A 22,626-nucleotide genomic window follows, 5' to 3' on the forward strand; every position below is an offset into this window, starting at 1 on the left:
AGACAAACCGGTCATTAAACGGTAAAACCCCCCTTTATAATAATGTTACTTATATATATATATATATATATATATATATATATATATATATATATATATATATATATATATATATATATATATATATATATATATATATTTACAATTATAGGTTAAAAAAATATAGTGTTAAACTCAGCTAGCTCCCTGTGGAACGAACCGTACTTACTAAAAACTAAACTACTGTACGATTAGGTACACTACCTATAAGTATTGTAGCAAGGTTTAGGTATATCCACTATATAAATAAATAAATAACTTGTGTAAAATTATATCGTATTTAATATTTTTCGTAACAAAAATATAACTATTTCGTACCCCTCTGCTTTAACATCAAGTATTTTTGGCGCCGCTGCCATAAAAAATTCAACGCCGAAGAGAAACGCTATAAAAAAAGATTTTTATTAAGTTTTAATCTATTTTTGTAAAAATATAAGTTTTAATATTAAAAATGAAAATATAAAAATGTAAAATATATATATATATATATATATATATATATATATATATATATATATATATATATATATATATATATATATATATATATATATATCTATATATCTATTTAAGTGCTTTAATTAAAAAGTTCATTTTTTAGAATTATAAAAATTAATTAGTAATTTTTAATATATAAGTTTTATTTAATTTTTTTACTACAAAATAGAAAATTAAAATTTAAAAATAAAATAAATTAAAAAGAAAAAAAAATACTGAACCTGCGTAATTTGAACCTGCACATCATCTGAATCTGGATCCTCCACACTCGCAGAGTTATTTGGCTGAAGAAATCCGCACTCGCGGAGCTCTCTGACAACTGAAACCTGGTACAGCATTTAATGAGGTTTAGGGTTTAATTTAATTTTTATTATTATTAATTAAATCATTTAGGGTTTAATTAAAATATTAATTAGTTTTATTTAGTTTTATTTTTAGTTTTAATTTGTATTATTAAGTCTAATTAGTTTTATTAAATATAAAATTGATACTTTTATAAAATAAGTAATATAAAAATAATATTTTTATAAAAATTGTATTTTTATAACTTTAAGTTTTATTTTTATATTTTGTATCTTTTTATTCTTAATTGTATAGTTATCGTTCGTAATTAGTTTTAAGTTAGTTTTTGCAGTAGTTTACTTTTATTTCTAGAATTTTAAGACTTTGTCGTAAAATTCCTTAAGTGCTTTTTCTTTAGACTAAGATTTAGATGCTCTAGAATTTTACGACGTCACTTATCGCTTTAATATTTAATAGAATTTAGTGCCTAATTAAGTTATTGCCGTTTTGGATATATAATTCCTTTTAAGCTTTAATACCTTTAGACGCAACTTTTAATATTTAGTTTTTAGACTTTTAAGTTTCGATGCTTTACTTTCCTATTTTGATTTTTCAACTTTTTATTTTTCGACGTTTTCCGACGCACTCTTTTTCTTTCTTATTTCTCGACGCTCTAGTTTTTAGGACATAGATTTTTATTTCAAAATTTTGAAGAAAAATTATTTTAAGCGGTTAAATTGATAGACATCCAAAATTTTCTGGTTCGTAGTAATAGTTGGATTTGTTAGTGGCGAGTTGTGGCTTCCGATTTAAAGGGTCCTGACTACCTGCTGCATCTATTGGCTATTCGAAACGTGGGCAAAATCAGAAAAGTCTATTAATTTGATAGCTTATATAATTTTTATCTTTTATAACTAATAGGATATTCAGTGAATGCACCGAGCAAAACGTTCACCACCTTTCATATGTTCCAACCTGTAACTCGATCAAGACATCTAGCCAATATTGTCGCCGTTGATTTTTCTTTAGAATCGTCATCTAGTCGACCAAGTACTCCAATTAAAATTTTCGATAATCCATTTTTTGAACCCGACCTCACAATTGAGAATCCGGAGGATATTCAGGGACAATTCAGAGATCCTGAACCACTAATCATTCCTCCTGAACCACAAATTACTCATCCAGAGATTGTCGAGGAAGAAACCATTAAATAAGAATCCTCTAGTGATTCAGATTCAACAAATTCAATTATAGAAGTAACGGAATCTCTAAGTATGGAAGACCGAATGAGAGCCACACGCACTGGCCAAGGTCACGCCATTATTAAGCCAGACATTAATGCGCCAGATTATGAAATCAAAGGACAAATCCTACACATGGTAACTAATCAATGCCAATATAGTGGTACGCCAAAAGAAGATCTAAATGAACATCTTCGAACCTTTAATAGGATCTGTACTCTATTCAAAATCATAGAAGTTGAGGATAAACAGATCTATCTCATGTTATTTCCCTGGACTTTAAAGGGAGAAGCCAAAGATTGGTTAGAATCGTTACCTGAAGGGGCGATTGACACATGGGATGTCTTAGTTGAAAATTTTCTTAAACAATTCTTTCCGGTATCGAAAGTTGTGAGACTTCAAGGAGAAATTGTTACGTTCGCGCAAAAGCCAAATGAAACTCTATATGAGGCGTGGACAAGATTCAAAAAATTATTGAGAGGATGTCCTCAACACGGTTTAGATACTTATCAAATAGTATAAATATTCTACCAAGGATGCGACATTGCTACACGAAAAGACATCGACATAATAGCTGGTGGTTCCATTATGAAGAAAACCGCAACTGAAGCTTACAAAATTATTGATAACACAGCATCCCACTCACATGAGTGACATCAGGAAAAAGATATTCTTCGTTCATCTAAAGTGGCTAGAGCCGATTCTAGCCATGACTTTGATTCTGTTTCAGCAAAAATAGATGCTTTCGAGAGACGAATGGAAAAGATGACTAAAGATATTCACGCAATACAAATCAGTTGTGAGCAATGCGGTGGATCACACTTAACAAAAGATTGTCACATTGAGCAAACGATGAAACAACGTGAGAATGTTTCCTACATGAATCAAAGGCCAGGAAATAATTATCAAAATAATTATCAACCGCCAAGGCCAAACTTCAATCGAAATCGAAACATTTTTTACAATCCAAATGGGCCAAACAATAACTCGTACAACCAACAAGGTTCGAATAACCAACCAACTCAAAACAACACTTTCAATCAACAAAGACCTGACTTGTATAAGCCATCACAACAAACCGAAGAGAAAAATCTAAATCTGGAAGAAATGATGGCAAAGCTAATGGAATCTCAAACACAATTTATTACATCTCAAACCCAAACAAATGAGAGGTTTGATCAATCATTAAGAACTCAACAAGCTTCCATTTTGAATCTAGAAAAACACGTAGGTACTCTTGCTAGCATGATGAGTGAGAGGGAACAAGGAAAGCTACCGAGTAATACTGAAGTAAATCCTCGGAATGAGAATGTTAATATGGTTTCAACAAATTATGAAAAACTAGCATCAGAAGATGAGAAGGTTTTAGATGTGAGTAACAATGAAGAAGTTACAACACCATCACCACCACCCGAGTATGTAAAGCCAGTGGTGGCACCATACAAACCACCCATCCCGTTTCCAAGAAAAGGAGTTGAGTATGAGCAAGTGATAGGTAATAAAGTTTGTGATAACTCTGGAAAGAAGAAGAAGAAGAATAAGAACGTGCAAGAAACAAAAACCGTAAAGATAAACCCGGTGAAGACAGTTCCACCAAAACCTCCACCCAGGGTGGGTGATCCGGGTGAATTTATTATTCCTTGTCTACTTAGTGATTGTGTCATGTATGATGCACTAGCAGATTTAGGTACGAGTGTGAGTGTTATGCCTCTTTCATTATATAAGAGATTAGGAGTAGGTGAGTTAAGTCCAACGGAAATGAGTGTTCGACTCTTTGATCAAACCATTAGGCACCCAGTTGGAATTGCTGACAACCTACCCATTCAAGTAGGTAATTTAACCTTTCTAGTCGAATTTATTGTCATTGACATAGAAGAGGACTCAAACATTCCTCTAATTTTAGGTCGACCATTCTTAGCGTCCACCAGGGCATTATTTGATGTAAGAAAAGGTAGAATGACACTTAGTAATGATGAAAAATCAATCACCTTTGTGAGTCAAAAGGTTAAATCTCTACCAGCCAAAACCGTTGAACCAACAAAAACGATTGGTAAGAACCATATTGTTTTACCAACTCCAACGGTAGTGCTTAACAATAATAAAACGCCTAAGTGTGGGGAAGATGAAGAAACACATAATGATGACTTGATAACAAAGAACCCCGTTGTTGATACGAAATTAAATGACCCCGTTATTAATAGTTCAATGAAGAAACTTATTAAACAGATTCGCGATGCTAGAACCAAGGGGAACTTTAAGTTATGTAACCGGTTAGTATCCAATCTATCGCCTAAAGAAAAGGAAAAACTAGTTAAATTTGTGGATATTACACAGGAATCCGACCAATGGCTTAAAGCAAAAGTCACAGATATGCAAGTTGATTATGGTCCAAAAGAAATTGACGATGAGGTTAATCACAATTTCGACACCACAGCTACCTAAGTGTGGGACGATTCAAATTTTCTAAAAAGAAAATACTGTCTAGAGTTAGTTGTTCTGTTCTCGTGTAGTTCCGAGAATAGAATCTGATTGGTCTTTTCCACTAGCAGACACTAAAGAACTAGTTTTCTCCCCCCATTCTGAATTTTTGTAGGTTTTGTATTAAATTAATACGCATTTTAATTTTTGTGTGATTTAAAAAAAACCAAAAATTACTTTATTTCATTAAGTTTAAAAAATAATTTCTAAAATTCATCGTAAGTTGAAGACTAGGTCATGGAACCGAAATTGCTTTACCCGAGGGCGGGGCGAAAAATTTTGTTATCATTATTTTTTAATTTTATTGATCTAAAGTATACCAAAAAAATTAAAAAAACCCAAAAATCTTTGCTTTTAAAACAATCGCTTTAAAAACGACAAATTTTAAATTTTGTCGAGGGACGGACTAGGTAAACATACCGAAACTACCTAAAGTAAAAGGAAATAAAATTTTAAAAAATTATTCATTTAAATTGTTTTAATAAATAAAAGTTTTATAATATATATATATATATATATATATATATATATATATATATATATATATATATATATATATATTATATGTTTGTAGTTTATCTTATGTACAAAACAGGGTAAAACAACGCACTTTCAAAGACTAACATTAAGTTCAGCAAAAGCTACTAATTTTAACGACAAGACGCAAAATATCAAATGTGATATAAAATAATATGTTTGCAAACTCGGTATTTTTAATCACTTTTCTACACTAATCACCCTCATGAATTTATAATTATAGTCTGATTTCATGCAAATGAGGGCATTGCATGATCTCAACTGTGGGAAAGGGTTATAAATTCTCTCGAATTTACACTTAGTTTAATTGCCAAATTTTGTGAAAACTTAAAAAAATTTCAACTAAATGAATTCAAAATCATGTTTGTACATATTTATGAACGATAAAACTAGGTATTAATGCCGAAATTATTGTTACCTTGGAGAGAACATAAATGGAGAAACAACCCAAAACGCTTGAATTCATTTAAAATGGAATAGAAGAGAATAAAAAGGCAAAGAAAAGAATAAATAAAAGCTAAGTGTGGGAAGAATTTATCAAGTTCTTTAAAACACATATCACATATTTTGTACAAGATTATTGCAGGTACTTTTGCTTTGGACTAAACTAATCAGTTTTAATCGATTTACTGTAATATATTTGAATGAAAAGATGGATCTACACGATGAATCAATTTCATCATTAAAAGGAAGTAAAGTCTTTCGAAAAAGACACGCACTTCTTGATTTAGGTCAGGAAGTTATCGTCCAGACCAGCTGTAGGTTGACGAAAAATCTAGAAAAGTCATCTCTAAAATCAGCAGGAAATCCACGGACCTCAGCATCAAACAGGGTCGCCAAATGGTTAGACTTATCCTAACCATGAGAGAATATGTCTCGTAAAATGGGGAGGGCGCCGTGCAAATTAGCTTGATAAGACTAATGAATCAGACCCCAAGGAAAGGATAATCTGCTTAAAGATCAAAATCAGCTTTTAAGCCTGATATTACTCAATCCTTGAGATTGACCTTAAAGATTGAGAATTACAAACTCATGGAATTCAATGATATCTAAACTCGAGCTTGAACGAGAAAATATTTTGATCAAATTAAAACCGATTTGTTTTCTGAAAACCTATTTTCAATGCGTTCATTACCATTGAACGTAAAATTCTAAGAATTCACCGGAATTCATTAGGTCACCTGAACCAAATCGGGTGTCAACCGTAAGAACGGTGATTGCATAGCATGGTCGAAGACAGGACCTTGTGCCAGACCGAAAAAATATAGGGTGATCTTTACTATTGCTCCTACAAAGGATAGTAATTGCATCCGACACGTTTTTGACCATAATTATCTGCATGTCATGGGACATTGCCTTAACAGTTGCTTGTTCAACGCTTTCCTTTACAACCAGACGGTAGTTTATCGAAAGGTAATATACGGAGCAAGTAAACTGGACGTGTGCTTTCCTAATACAAGGTTAGCAAGTGGGTGACACAAAACCGCAAGTTTTGAACTAAAATTTTAAAATCTGAAACCCACAAAACCCACAAAAATATTTTGCAAACACCGGTGAAGGGTTATTCCGAAAAACTTATATAGGGTAAAAACTAGATTGAATTTTCAAAAAGATCAAATGTTTTCATAAAGATCCAATTTCTTTAAAGGATCTAAATTTTTATAGTCATGTGGGACTGTAAACCACATCGTTACTATCATTGTTCATACTGCCGTATTAAAATTACTGATGTACAAAGTGTGAAGAATAATGAAGTGATTCTAGTAAAGATATATTCAAGTTCTATATTGCTTGAGGATAAGCAACGCTCAAGTGTGGGAATATTTGATAATGCTAAAAACGAACATATATTTCATAGCATTATCCCTCAAGAAAGACAAGCTTTTAGTTGCAATTGTTCTATTTACAAGTGATATTCATTTAAATAATAAAAGGTAATGGCAAAAGACAGATTCGACGAATTGAAGACGCAAATGACCAGAAAGCTAAAAAGTACAAAGTACAATCCAAGTGGTTCAAATTATTGATGAGAAACGTCTAAAAATTACAAGAGTACAAGCCGTGAAACACAAAGTACAAGATATTAAATTGTACCAAAAGGCGTTCGAAAATCCGGAACCGAGACATGAACCAACTTTTAGCGCGCGACGCAACGGACCAAAAATTACAAGTCAACTATGTACAAGAATATAATATAATATATAATTAATTATATATATTATTATATATTATAATTATACGCAGCCCGCGTTTTGGATTTAATCTATGAGCTGGAATCCAGACCTCCGCACTCGCGGAGCTGTGAAGCACAAAAGCTCCGCATTCACGGAGCTGTGCAGTGATACGTGGGCCTATAAAAGGTCGCGCATTCTGATCGATTTCAACATCTTTTTCTTTTCCTTTCTCATATTATATACGATATATATATATATATATATATATATATATATATATATATATATATATATATATATATATATATATATATATATATTTTATATTTTATAATTTTAATTTTAATTTAAGATTAATAATAATAAGGTTATGTTAGCGAATGTTTTAAGGTTGTAAGTCAAAACTATGTCCGTGTAACGCTACGCTATTAATACTCATTTAAGTTATGTTCAACATTTTTAAATTAATGTCTAGTAGCTAAGTTATTATTATGCTTATTTAAGCCGAAGTAATCACGATGTTGGGCTAAATATTAAGACGGGGTTATTAGGCTTTGTACCATAATTGGGGTTTGGACAAAAGACCGACACTTGTGAAAATTGGACTATGGACTATTAATGGGCTTTGTATTTGTTTAACTGAATGATAGTTCGTTAATTTAATATAGAGATTTACAATTTGACGTATCTATAAATAACCATATACACTCGATCGGACACGATGGGCGGGATATTTATAAATACTAATAATCGTTCATTTAACCGGACACGAGAATGGATTAATAGTCAATGGACTCATTAAAACAGGGGTGAATTATGTACAAGGACACTTGGCGTAATTATTAACAAAGTATTAAAACCTTGGATTACACGCAGTCGATATCCTGGTGTAATTATTAAACAAAATATTAAGACCTTGTTACAGTTTAAGTCCCCAATTAGTTGGAATATTTGACTCCGGGTATAAGGATAATTTGACGAGGACACTCGCACTTTATATTTATAACTGATGGACTGTTATGGACAAAAACCAGATGGACATATCAAATAATTCAAGACAAAGGACAATTAACCCATGGTAATAAATTAAAATCAACACGTCAAACATCATGATTACGGAAGTTTAAATAAACATAATTCCTTTATTTCATATCTCATCGCACTTTTATTTACTGTCATTTTATTTATCGCATTTTTTAATTAACGTACTTTTTAATTATCCCAATTTTATTTATCGTTATTTTATTTATCGCACTTTAAATTATCGCACTTTTATTATTGTTATTTACTTTACGCTTTAAATTAAGTCATTTGTATATTTAATATTTTACATTAGGTTTTAATTGCGACTTAAAATATAAAATCGACAAACCGGTCATTAAACGGCAAAAACCCCCTTTTATAATAATATTACTTATATATATATATATATATATATATATATATATATATATATATATATATATATATATATATATATATATATTTTTACAATTATAGGTTAAAAAAATATAGTGTTAAACTCAGCTAGCTCCCTGTGGAACGAACCGGACTTACTAAAAACTACACTACTGTACGATTAGGTACACTACCTATAAGTGTTGTAGCAAGGTTTAGGTATATCCACTATATAAATAAATAAATAACTTGTGTAAAATTGTATCGTATTTAATAGTTTTTCGTAATAAAAATATAACTATTTCGTACCCCTCTCCTTTAACATCACAAGTCTTAACAAGTTTGATTGCTTATCATGTTGGAAACATTTAATCATGTAAATATCAATCTCATTTAATATATATAAACATGGAAAAGTTCGGGTCACTGCATATGTAGCGACCCGACCAAAACCGTTATTGACGGCGCCGTTAACTTAGGTCCCGTTGCGTGGTCGTAGTCCCTATTTGAGACTCGTTTGACCAAAATTATGTCGCATTCATTTGAAAGGTACAAGACTTGCAAGTTTAGTTTACAAAACCGTTCGACAACAAGTCTAAGTTTACAAAAGTCATAAAGTACAAATGAAATATCTTGCGACATAATTAGTTTAAAATCACAGTTGCTATAAATAGCGTAAGTATGTAAACAATATGTTTGAATCCAAAGGTGCTATCACTAGCGTATGCATGTATGTATGCTTGACTCCAAGCAAGAAATCAGAGTGTATGCATGTATGCTCGACTCCAAGCAAGTATGAGTGTACGCGGAAGCATGTATCAAATAGCCATGTATGAACCTGAGAAACATATAGAAAACTGTCAACGAAAAACGTTGGTGAAATCATAGGTGTATTAGTAAATGTTATATTTTGAACCACAAGATTTAGTATTTCCATAAATTGATCATCCAAAAGTTGCATTCCAAAAGTTGGTTCGCGAGCACCCAATTATCAAGACTTAACGTTTCCTTCCATAGAACCCCATCACAATAGTGTTAGAACATACACTGTTTCCCGAAAATATATTTCATCCGTAGACGGTAGCGAACCGTCCGTAATGAGGGTTTGTCAAACCCGTATGGCCACACAATATAAGTTCTCGCTTACACCCTGCAAGTGTAACTAATGATAATCGAATTGAGGATTTTTGTTCTAACTCGCTGTGGAATGTTTGTTTTCCTTGTACTTGTGTTCAAAGTATAAAAGTAAGTAGTACAAAATGTAACAAAGTATATGTTTCTCAGCCCACAATTTAAAAGTATAAAAAGTTGTTGAAAAGGTGGGACTATGATCTCACCTCGAGTGCACGAGTATAAAAGTACTTCAACAAGTAAACGTGTGCATGAAAGTTGCTTAGCCTTGACCTAAACAAGTAAGTTATATCAATTAACCGGTTACGACACAAGGTCGGGTGAAATGTGTTCAATTAGTCCTATGGCTCGTTACGACTCGATTAAGTATAGCATGTGAATCACGTTGTCAAGTTTCATACAAGAAACAAGTATAAAAGCATGTTAGAATGATTGTATAAAAGTTTGGTTAAGTTTGACTAAAAGTCAAACTTGGTCAAAGTCAACGAAAAAGTCAACACGTTCGGGTTCGGTCCCGAACTATTTTTCTATGCTAAATATTCATATACAAGTATATTAAAACAAGTTTCATGTGAATCGGAGGTCGATAGCTAGTCAAACATTTCACGTGAAATGGGACGAGGAGGTCAGAATCTGACCAGGCACATCTGCGCGCCGCGCGGGTAAGGGGCGCGCCGCGCCACCCCCTGTACAGACATTTCTGGTCAGTTTTCAAAGTATGCACGAACCAAAACACAAACAATCACATTTTATGATCCGCAAACAATTAGAACATGTATTTTATATCATCGGAAAGCTATTTCGACAAGGAATACAACTAACCACATATCATCAATCAAAAACATCATTTACAATAACCGAAAACTCGTCAATTGATCAAGAAAGGTTTATTTTCAAAGTTTCAAGTTCGTAAAATGTATTTTATGATTCGGGAACTTTTAACATACAAATGATATGCCGTTTTGAAGGTAATAACGCATACATTGCAGCTAGACGCATATTCCAAGTTTCAATAAACATTTACTACGTCAAAATCACTAGCCACGTTATCGTTTCAAAATCAATTTCGACACAAATGAGACTTATGATTCACTAATCAAACGCTAGCATACATCACACCATTTCGAAGCTATTTACGCATACAATTTAACTAGTTAACTAGCATACATTCAAACAAGTGTCTCAACTAGCATTCAACCGCATCAAGTTCCTACCAAAACGATAATCGATTCACCAAAAACACATTTCATGTTATTGAGCTAGTTTTTCATCATCCAACATATCAAAACGAAGCTAAGGAAGTAACTAACACTTTTAACACATACACTTTATCTTATAACATCATTTGAGCAACCAAAACTCAAGATTAAGCTAGACCCATTTGGGTGTTCATGTCATATTTTCAAAACACGAAGAACGAGCATACAAATTACATACACGACATCCCTACGAGCCATAGACACTAACTAACACAATTTCAAGTCAAAAACACAAATTTAAAGAAATCTAGAGTTTTAGAAATGTTACCCAAAATGGATGAAATTGGTACCAAATCGAAGAGGATGATGAGAGGATCACGAATATGTAATTTGTTTTGAAGTTTGCTTCCCGATCCGAATTTAGATGATGAATTATGTTTGTGTTCTTGAGAGAAAAAGAAAGAAAGAGAGAGAGAGAGGGAGGGATTGAATGGAGGAGGGTGAAGGTTGACTAGTTGACCTAGTCATCTCTTTGCCCTCTTGGCAAGTTTAGTCCCTCAAGTTTCAAAGCGGGTGCGGGAATTAACCAAACGAATATTTTAAAAACGCTCGAGTAGACGAGTGATGTTATAATTAAATAACGAGAATATTATGAACGTTCGTCAACGGAAATTACGAATTTAAATAACGAAGGATATTATTTAAAGAAAAAGACGGTGTTAAAAATAAATTTAACGGAAAAACGCGGGATGTTACATTATCCACACCTCAAAAGAAATTTCGTCCCGAAATTTAGTTGGAAGTAGTAGTTGTTGAATCTTACTCGAGATCTTGCGTTGTAATTTCTACGAATAAGGGAGAAGTACGTCCTAGGGTATTTCAACGAATTTTGACGGTCGGGATCATGTGTTGTTTTAAGGTTTGGCTTCACGATTTATGGTTTCAACCGGTCCTCCTAGGAAGTGAGGGTTATCGTCGATAGTGAGTTCATCAAAGGAGATAACAAGTTCTCGTTTCGCAAAACACGTCTGAGTTGATACATCGAATGTAGGATAAACGGAGACCCAAAATGAGTCGGAAAAGTCTAAACGGCTAGCGACGGGTCCAAAACACCCCAAGAATTTAAAGGATCAAAATATCGCGGATTTAGCTTCCTACGTTTCCCGAAACGGATTGTACCTTTCCAAGGTGCGACTCTTAACGTGACGCGGTTTCCCACGTGGAATTTGAAATGTTTACGTCTAACATCGGCGTAGCTCTTGGTGATTACGAGTCGCGTAGGGTTTTACCTGAATATGAATAAATTTTCTCGGTTGCTCATGAATAACCTCGGCCCCGGTGAATTGATCATCGTTTACTTGGTTCGACAAAGGAGAATGACGTTTCCGGTCACATGTGGTTTCAAAAGGTGTGACGTTAAAACTCGAATGAAAATCATTGTAGTATGAGGATTCGGTTAAAGGAAAATACTTTTCTCAAGTAAATTTGAAGTTGGTAATACAAATTCGCATTATGGTTTTCAAGACTTAAATCGTATGTTTGTTCGGTCCGTCGGGTTATGGTTGATGTGCGGTACTCATGTCTAAACGTGGTCCCGAGACTTTTTGTGAGGCACTCCAAAATCTAGAAGTGAAACGAGGATCTCGGTCCGAAACGGAGTACATTCCGTATGGTATATTTGGACAAGTTTGTTAGGACAAGTTTCTCAAGAAAATTCGCGTCGCGGAAGATTTATCGGTTTCCAAAAACGTTCGTCGGGGCAAGTTCTTATCGGGTTTTGAAAACGATTGTTAGGACTATCCACCCTCGCGGCGAATACTTGTATGACGTGAAGAGTCGCTCTCCATTGAGATTTTAGAATAAGGACCTCCTGAACCGGAAGTACGAGGGTGATGCAAGAGAAGTTCCCGCCCCGATGTGAGCATAACGAGTAAATTGTAGTTAGTCAATAAGACTGCGCGAGGACGAGCTAGTATACCCGTGTGACATACGGTTGAAGTCGAATGGAATCGGTAATTCATTCGGAAGCATAAATATAATTTGACAATAACTGAAGGTGTGTCCCCGGTATGGTTGTTATAAATATTCTCGGAGTTTTCGGATGTCCAAACCTGAAAAGATGAAGTCATGTACATGGCACATGGTGGTGTTTAGGTTGATCGAGTCTAACCACCATCACGCGTCACTAGAACTTTGGTATGTCTTACCGTAATATAACTACGTTGATCGAGTGTAGTTATATTATGCTAACTCATACCTCCATTCCCACATCACTCCATAGACTCAAGTTCGTGTCATCGCGAAAATCTAAAATGAACAAAATGTAACGACGTCTCAAACGTGACTCGTATTAAATCGAAATAGTTTCTACAACTCTAAAGAAGCGTTTCCCCGCGGGAAGAGTATAAATGATTGTTAACGTCAAATCGGTTCGATTCAAACAATAATGTATTTAGGTATAAAAAGAGTAACGAGTCATGATAACAAGTAGTACGCAACCGTAGCGATAAATAGTGACGACGATACTCATCTAGAGTAGTGATGGTAGTAACACTAAAAAGTAGATAGTAAGAAACACCAGTGGGAAACCGATAGTAAGTTGAAACGGTGGCAAATAACAATCCGGGAGACAGAGTTCCCGAACAAGTGTGACTAATGAAGTCGTCGTCATCCATACGTGTATGAATCATGAATTTACGTGTGTTACCAAAAAGTGGCGGAATACGAGTTCGTATGATGAAGGTTGGGTACCATTAAAAAGTTTGCCTAAGAATGATTCAAGTATAATGCACAAGTAGTCAAGTAAGTGCTATCTATAGCAAATGTATGTCAGAATGCAATGGCTAACTATCCGGTTGTAGTCTAGATTCACTAATGCGTCCTAACGACTCTGTCAGACACACTAATGCATATCCTAGTTCCCTACAACCAACGCTCTGATACCACTTGTAGCGACCCGACCAAAACCGTTATTGACGGCGCCGTTAACTTAGGTCCCGTTGCGTGGTCGTAGTCCCTATTTGAGACTCGTTTGACCAAAATTATGTCGCATTCATTTGAAAGGTACAAGACTTGCAAGTTTAGTTTACAAAACCGTTCGACAACAAGTCTAAGTTTACAAAAGTCATAAAGTACAAATGAAATATCTTGCGACATAATTAGTTTAAAATCACAGTTGCTATAAATAGCGTAAGTATGTAAACAATATGTTTGAATCCAAAGGTGCTATCACTAGCATATGCATGTATGTATGCTTGACTCCAAGCAAGAAATCAGAGTGTATGCATGTATGCTCGACTCCAAGCAAGTATGAGTGTACGCGGAAGCATGTATCAAATAGCCATGTATGAACCTGAGAAACATATAGAAAACTGTCAACGAAAAACGTTGGTGAAATCATAGGTGTATTAGTAAATGTTATATTTTGAACCACAAGATTTAGTATTTCCATAAATTGATCATCCAAAAGTTGCATTCCAAAAGTTGGTTCGCGAGCACCCAATTATCAAGACTTAACGTTTCCTTCCATAGAACCCCATCACAATAGTGTTAGAACATACACTGTTTCCCGAAAATATATTTCATCCGTAGACGGTAGCGAACCGTCCGTAATGAGGGTTTGTCAAACCCGTATGGCCACACAATATAAGTTCTCGCTTACACCCTGCAAGTGTAACTAATGATAATCGAATTGAGGATTTTTGTTCTAACTCGCTGTGGAATGTTTGTTTTCCTTGTACTTGTGTTCAAAGTATAAAAGTAAGTAGTACAAAATGTAACAAAGTATATGTTTCTCAGCCCACAATTTAAAAGTATAAAAAGTTGTTGAAAAGGTGGGACTATGATCTCACCTCGAGTGCACGAGTATAAAAGTACTTCAACAAGTAAACGTGTGCATGAAAGTTGCTTAGCCTTGACCTAAACAAGTAAGTTATATCAATTAACCGGTTACGACACAAGGTCGGGTGAAATGTGTTCAATTAGTCCTATGGCTCGTTACGACTCGATTAAGTATAGCATGTGAATCACGTTGTCAAGTTTCATACAAGAAACAAGTATAAAAGCATGTTAGAATGATTGTATAAAAGTTTGGTTAAGTTTGACTAAAAGTCAAACTTGGTCAAAGTCAACGAAAAAGTCAACACGTTCGGGTTCGGTCCCGAACTATTTTTTTATGCTAAATATTCATATACAAGTATATTAAAACAAGTTTCATGTGAATCGGAGGTCGATAGCTAGTCAAACATTTCACGTGAAATGGGACGAGGAGGTCAGAATCTGACCAGGCACATCTGCGCGCCGCGCGGGTAAGGGGCGCGCCGCGCCACCCCCTGTACAGACATTTCTGGTCAGTTTTCAAAGTATGCACGAACCAAAACACAAACAATCACATTTTATGATCCGCAAACAATTAGAACATGTATTTTATATCATCGGAAAGCTATTTCGACAAGGAATACAACTAACCACATATCATCAATCAAAAACATCATTTACAATAACCGAAAACTCGTCAATTGATCAAGAAAGGTTTATTTTCAAAGTTTCAAGTTCGTAAAACGTATTTTATGATTCGGGAACTTTTAACATACAAATGATATGCCGTTTTGAAGGTAATAACGCATATATTGCAGCTAGACGCATATTCCAAGTTTCAATAAACATTTACTACGTCAAAATCACTAGCCACGTTATCGTTTCAAAATCAATTTCGACACAAATGAGACTTATGATTCACTAATCAAACGCTAGCATACATCACACCATTTCGAAGCTATTTACGCATACAATTTAACTAGTTAACTAGCATACATTCAAACAAGTGTCTCAACTAGCATTCAACCGCATCAAGTTCCTACCAAAACGATAATCGATTCACCAAAAACACATTTCATGTTATTGAGCTAGTTTTTCATCATCCAACATATCAAAACGAAGCTAAGGAAGTAACTAACACTTTTAACACATACACTTTATCTTATAACATCATTTGAGCAACCAAAACTCAAGATTAAGCTAGACCCATTTGGGTGTTCATGTCATATTTTCAAAACACGAAGAACGAGCATACAAATTACATACACGACATCCCTACGAGCCATAGACACTAACTAACACAATTTCAAGTCAAAAACACAAATTTAAAGAAATCTAGAGTTTTAGAAATGTTACCCAAAATGGATGAAATTGGTACCAAATCGAAGAGGATGATGAGAGGATCACGAATATGTAATTTGTTTTGAAGTTTGCTTCCCGATCCGAATTTAGATGATGAATTATGTTTGTGTTCTTGAGAGAAAAAGAAAGAAAGAGAGAGAGAGAGGGAGGGATTGAATGGAGGAGGGTGAAGGTTGACTAGTTGACCTAGTCATCTCTTTGCCCTCTTGGCAAGTTTAGTCCCTCAAGTTTCAAAGCGGGTGCGGGAATTAACCAAACGAATATTTTAAAAACGCTCGAGTAGACGAGTGATGTTATAATTAAATAACGAGAATATTATGAACGTTCGTCAACGGAAATTACGAATTTAAATAACGAAGGATATTATTTAAAGAAAAAGACGGTGTTAAAAATAAATTTAACGGAAAAACGCGGGATGTTACAGCATAGGTGTCGTGGTATTTGTATTAAAGATATGGAGACATTATCTATATGGTACTAAGTTTACGGTGTACACTGACCATAAAAGTCTTCGACACATCTTTGATCAAAAACAGCTGAATATGAGGCAAAGCCGATGGCTCGAGACATTGAACGATTATCACTGTGAGCTGAAATATCATCCTGGCAAGGCGAATGTAGTTGTCGATGCCCTTAGTCGAAAAGACGATGTTAAACGTGTTCGTGCTCTAAACCTGAAGATCAAATCAAAACTTATCTCGCGAATCTGTGAAGCTCAATTGGAAGCTATTAAACTGACACTTATCGAAGGTGAAGGACCTATTGGTTTTGAGAACTAACTTCAAGTGAAAGCTAATGGTACACGGTACTTTGGCAATAGAATTTGGGTTCCTCGCTTCGGTAATCTCCGTGAACTAGTCTTGGATAAAGCACATAAGACTAGGTATTCTATTCATCCCGGTTCCAGTAAGATGTATCACGATGTGAAGCAATTCTACTGGTGGCCTAACTAAAAAGCCGACATTGCTACTTATGTTAGCAAATGTCTCACTTGTTTGAAAGTCAAGGATGAACACCAAAAGCCTTTTGGTCTATTAACACAACCCGATATTCCGCAGTGGAAGTGGGAATGTATCACTATGGACTTCGTTACTAAGTTACCTAAGACTTCGAACGGTAACGATACTATTTGGGTCGTAGTTTATCGTTTTACTAAATCTGCAGATTTCATACCGCTCAAGGAAACTGATAAGATGGAGAAATTATCACAGCTTTATATTAAAGAAATTGTCTCACGTCATGGAGTTCCTATCTCGATTATTTCTGATCGCGACAGTCGATTCGTTTCCAGATTTTGAAAAACTTTACAATCTGCTAACTCAACTCGACATGAGTACAGCCTATCATCCACAAACTGATGGTCAAAGTGAACGAACTATTCAAACCTTGAAAGATATGCTACGTGCTTGTGCAATCGATTTCGGTAAAAGTTGGGATAGACATCTACCTTTGGTTGAATTTTCTTATAACAACAGTTATCACTCCAGCATTAAGGCTGCACCTTTTGAAGCTTTATATGGACGAAAATGTAGATCCCCTTTGTGTTGGGATGAACTCGAGGACAGACATTTAACTGGTCCTGAAATCATTCACGAAACTACCGAAAAGATCGTTCAAATTAAGCAACGATTAGAAACTGCCCGTAGCCGACAAAAGAGCTATGCCGATAAGAAGCGAAAGGATATAGAATTCCAAGTTGGAGATAAAGTCATGTTGAAAGTATCCCCTTGAAAAGGTGTTTTCCGCTTTGGTAAACGAAGTAAACTCAGTCCACGATACGTTGGACCTTTCACAGTCACTCAAAGAGTTGGTCCCATGGCGTACCGATTAGAACTACCAACTGAACTTAGCCAAGTACATGATGTGTTTCATGTCTCAAATCTTAAACGGTGTCTTGCTAATGACACACTCGTTATTCCTTTGGATGATGTTCGCATTGATGAGCAAATACACTTCGTTGAAGAACCTATAGAAATCATGGAAGGAGAGGTCAAACAAACGCGTAAAAGCAACATACCTATCGTTAAAGTCCGTTGGAATTCGCGTAGAGGCCCCGAATATACCTGGGAACGCAAAGACCACATGAAACGAAACTATCCCCATCTCTTCTCAACTGCTGATGCAAACGAGGAATCTACCTAAAACTTCGGGACGAAGTTTTCAATAACGAGGAGGTACTATAACGACCCTCAATTTTTCCATTCTATATTTTTCTTTATTAAATGCCCAACTATATAATTAAACTTAACAATTAAACATTTATTTAACTATTGTTAAGTATTAAGAATTATAAAATATAATAATTAACATTGTGTAATAAACAACAAGTTAATAAAATACGGAAATGATAAGCTAAATAAGTTTCGTGAACAAAAGGTAATAAATTATAACTTAATTAGGTCTTAAACAAAATTAGGGATTTATTAAGCTAATCTAAAGTATAAGGTTTAAAGTGAAAAATCTCAAAACTCCCTCCTTGTTTATCCTAGCTGAAATTTTTTAAAAAAATAAGTGAATTACCTAAAATACCCCTCTAATTTTCGGCACCCATGATCCCCATTACTTCATCTTCAAGCTAACTTGTTCCCTAAGTAAATCTAACCCTAACCCTAATTCTAGAATTTTCCTAACACTCCTATAAATAGAGACCTAACCTAAACCTTTTCATTGTACCAAATCACAACAACAATTTTCTCTCCCAAATCTCTCTCCCTCTCTCTTGATTTCGGCTCTCACAACCGAAACCACCATCATCACCATCGAAATCATCATCAAGCTTCAAGGGATTTCCAAGTGATCTTCAAGTGTTCTTCGCGTTCTTCGTGTTCTTCAAGAATCTTCGAGGTGTTCTTCGAATCTTCAAAGGCTTTGATCTTCAATCTTCATCGTGTTCATCTTTTCTTTGTTAGTCGTCTTCGAATTTTCAAAGGTATAACATAAACCCTAACTTATTTATATAAACTTTGAGTTTTGTTTAATTCATGTTCATATTATAAACTTATTCATAAACATATACATAAACACACCTAGATCTATACATGAAAAAAATATATATTAATATGTATGTATGTATGTATGTATGTATGTATGTATGTCGACTAGAAAAAAAAGGGGAAAAGGAAAGTTTGATCTTCAAAACCCTAGATAACAATTAGGAGATTTGTTGGTGTTAATTAAGGAAACAAAATAAACCTACATATATACATATACATATCGATACATACATATATACATGTAAATATATACATATATATATATATATATATATATATATATATATATATATATATATATATATATATATACACACACATATACACGAGTTACATACATATATATACATACTAAACCCTAATTACACCTAAACTATACTACTTTAATTAAAACCCTAAACCTAACCCTAATTTATTAAACCCTAGACATTAATTAAACCCTAGTTATTAATTACTAAACCATAATCATTAATTACTACTCTAATTAATTAACTCTAATTAATTAATGAAACCCTAATATTACTTTACTATTATTTAACACTTACACTTATACTATTATTAACACATATACTATACTACCTATATTATAACGCATAAAAACATTTTTGGATATATATTGGATATATATAGATCTTCGAACTTTCTTGACGAATGGTTTCTACGAAACTCTAGGCGGAAGGGTTTGAATTTTTCGATTTAAAGGATCCTATAGCTCAAGCCCCTAGACCTGAAATGGTCATTCGAAGAGAAAGGGGTGATTGGAAGTATATCGAATATGGCAAGTATCCTAAAATGGAAACACTTTTAAAATAGAAACTTTCTAATTATAAACTTACTAAAAATAGAAACTTTCTAAAAATAGAAACTTTTTAAAAATGGAAACTTTCTAAAAGTAGAAACTTACTAGGAATGGAAACTTAGTAAAACAAACTATACTTAAACACTTACATACTTAAACTTAAACTTAAACTTGGGCAAAACACTTACTACTCTTAAATGTCAATAGTTTGACTTTTCTGCTCACTCATCCAACTTTCTATTCCGAGGAAATACTAGCTCATCTCTCTACTTACTAAGGTGAATTCATAGCCCCACTCTTTATTGCTAGCAAACTTATTTACTTTTATTGGGGTGAGACACATGCTACTTTTACTATTTACAATTTAGACACAAGTGCCCACTGTTAAAACTATACTATACCTGGCTATGTCCGACTAAGTCCCTACAGTGATATTTTTAATTGCTCGTTGAATGCATGCTTAATTATTGGGGGTAGGCCTATCGGGAGTAACGTCCCCGATACATTTGACCAAGTCATTGTATTACTTAATAATGAAATTAAATCGACAAGTATAAATTACAACTTGTCTTTGGGGCAAACTTGAACGTTTAGTCTAAATATCACGCATTGGCATAACTTTTTGATCCTGCGAGATCAACTTTATAAACTAAATCTTGTGGTCTAAAACAACGGTCAAACTTATTTGTTAAACCTATGAACTTCACTCAACCTTTTTGGTTGACACTTTAGCATGTTTTGTCTCAGGTGCTGATTGATTCAAGCTTTCTTACTTACTACTTATGTGATGCTAATTGGACATAGGATCAAGAGATATCGCATTTACTACTTTTGCATTTGAACATTTACTTTATTCCTTTGTAACGACATTTCATTTTTCGCTGCGTACTCAATAAAGTTTATTTTATCATTTAGTATTGTTCTCGTATATTATAATATGTTGGTTTATTTGATATTAAGTCACATTTCGCCCAGGCCCTAACTGGGGGTGTGATATCTTTGACTCTTGGTTCTTGAACGACCCGGTGGATGACGCAGAGGTTCTTCGTGAAGTAACCTTTCAAACTGACTCGGATCCCCACCTGCACCTTCACCCGCACCTTGGTTCGAACCTTCACCCGGTCCACTCACAAGCTGTGGGGGTAACTCGACAGGCCGCTTACGCTTGGGAACGACCCCCTCGAATGTTAGGAATTTAGGACAATCTTTGAGAACTCGCCACGCTTCCTCGTAAAGAAACTTACGCTTCGTTTTTTCCTTAAATGCCCGACGTGCGCTACTTACGATATCGGCATCGTTGTTCCTACTTTTCCAAATTGATTCAAGCTTCGTGTAATTGCCGATAAAAATTTTGACATCTTTCGACATCTTGCTCCATTTTTCCGTTATTTGATCGGCTCGACGTTTTTCACGCACTTGGGCATTGTATTTTTCTCGGATATAACCCCAAAAAGACTCTTTTGTTTGGCCCGTTCTCGTTAGTTCGGATGCTTGCATCCAAACCTTTGCCAAATCAAACTTTCTTCGTCCGTCCACGCCACGTTTTTGCATGTCACTTTCTTTTTTCTTTTTTATCTCGGGTCACTTTCACCCTCGTCTTCAACATCTTCGGGTTGAGTTTCGGGAACGGCTTCAACATCTTCATCACCGGATTCGGTATCCTTTAGAATTTGTGTAGGAACTTGATTTGAAAAGATAGGTTGTCGTATTGTTGGACGAGTTTGTTGTTGATGAAATTGTTGTTGATGAAATTGTTGTTGACCATATTGTAGTTGTTGAAGGGAAAAATTGGTGTATTGTTGATTAAGACTAAAAATAGGTGAAGATGATGCGTATTTGGCAAACCCCATGTCGTGAGCCGGGATGGAAGATGACTCGGATGGTGAGTTGAAACACAATTGGTTTTCAAGTAGATTTTAAAAAAAATCATTACTTCGTTGAGTGTCGTTTATTTGCTCGTTCGGTTTGTTTTTTTTTTTTTTTTTTGGATGATGATTTTTTAAGCATTTTGATGAATGAAAGAGTTCGAAGTTTGTAGTTGTTTAGAATTTTTAGAATTGTTGTGTGTGTTTTAGGATTATTTGAAATAAGATAGATATTTAGTGTAAATAAATGAGATAAAAAATTAAAAAATTAAGCCAACTAGCCGTTGGCATTTAAACGGTCGAATAATTCAAACATCTGTATCATTTTCTCGTCCTCGTTTGTGCGTATGTATGATTTGTACGAGGGCGATGGGAGAGAGGGCGATGGAGGGCGGCCGAGGGTGGGCACAATGGCATCGGCACCATCCGATGAAGTTGTTGATGACACCTCCGAGGGCTTACCGGTGGTAATGGTCTTATAACTCTAATATATGTGAATATGATTAAAGGAGAAAAAAAAGTAAGGATAAAATTAGAAAGTAACTGTAATACTTTAATCACATTTTTTTTTAAAGTGTGTTTTTTTTTTAAAATTACATTGGAACGAAGGGAGTACATATTAATCTTTTATCTTAGAATAATTATAGTAACAGTCAACAAAACACCACTACCTTCCCACCTTCCAACAAAAAACACATACAACACTCTCTTTCTTCATGTGAGAACAGAATCAAATCAAAATGTTACTGTAAAACTTAACAACTGATTTCAAAAACAACCATAATTAATACTCCATCCCCACACTCTACCCCAT

General features: G+C 34.4%; 1 non-coding gene across 1 annotated transcript; it reads right to left on the reverse strand.

The window, feature by feature from the left end:
* Window positions 1-2,453: 2,453 nt before the first annotated feature.
* Window positions 2,454-2,560, reverse strand: LOC139856266 (small nucleolar RNA R71). The gene has a single exon (XR_011761760.1). It is a non-coding gene; the product is annotated as a small nucleolar RNA R71 (small nucleolar RNA).
* Between the last annotated feature and the right edge of the window lie 20,066 nt (window positions 2,561-22,626).

This window comes from Rutidosis leptorrhynchoides, chromosome 6 (assembly GCF_046630445.1).
Source record: "Rutidosis leptorrhynchoides isolate AG116_Rl617_1_P2 chromosome 6, CSIRO_AGI_Rlap_v1, whole genome shotgun sequence".
NCBI classification, from domain to species: Eukaryota; Viridiplantae; Streptophyta; class Magnoliopsida; order Asterales; family Asteraceae; genus Rutidosis; species Rutidosis leptorrhynchoides.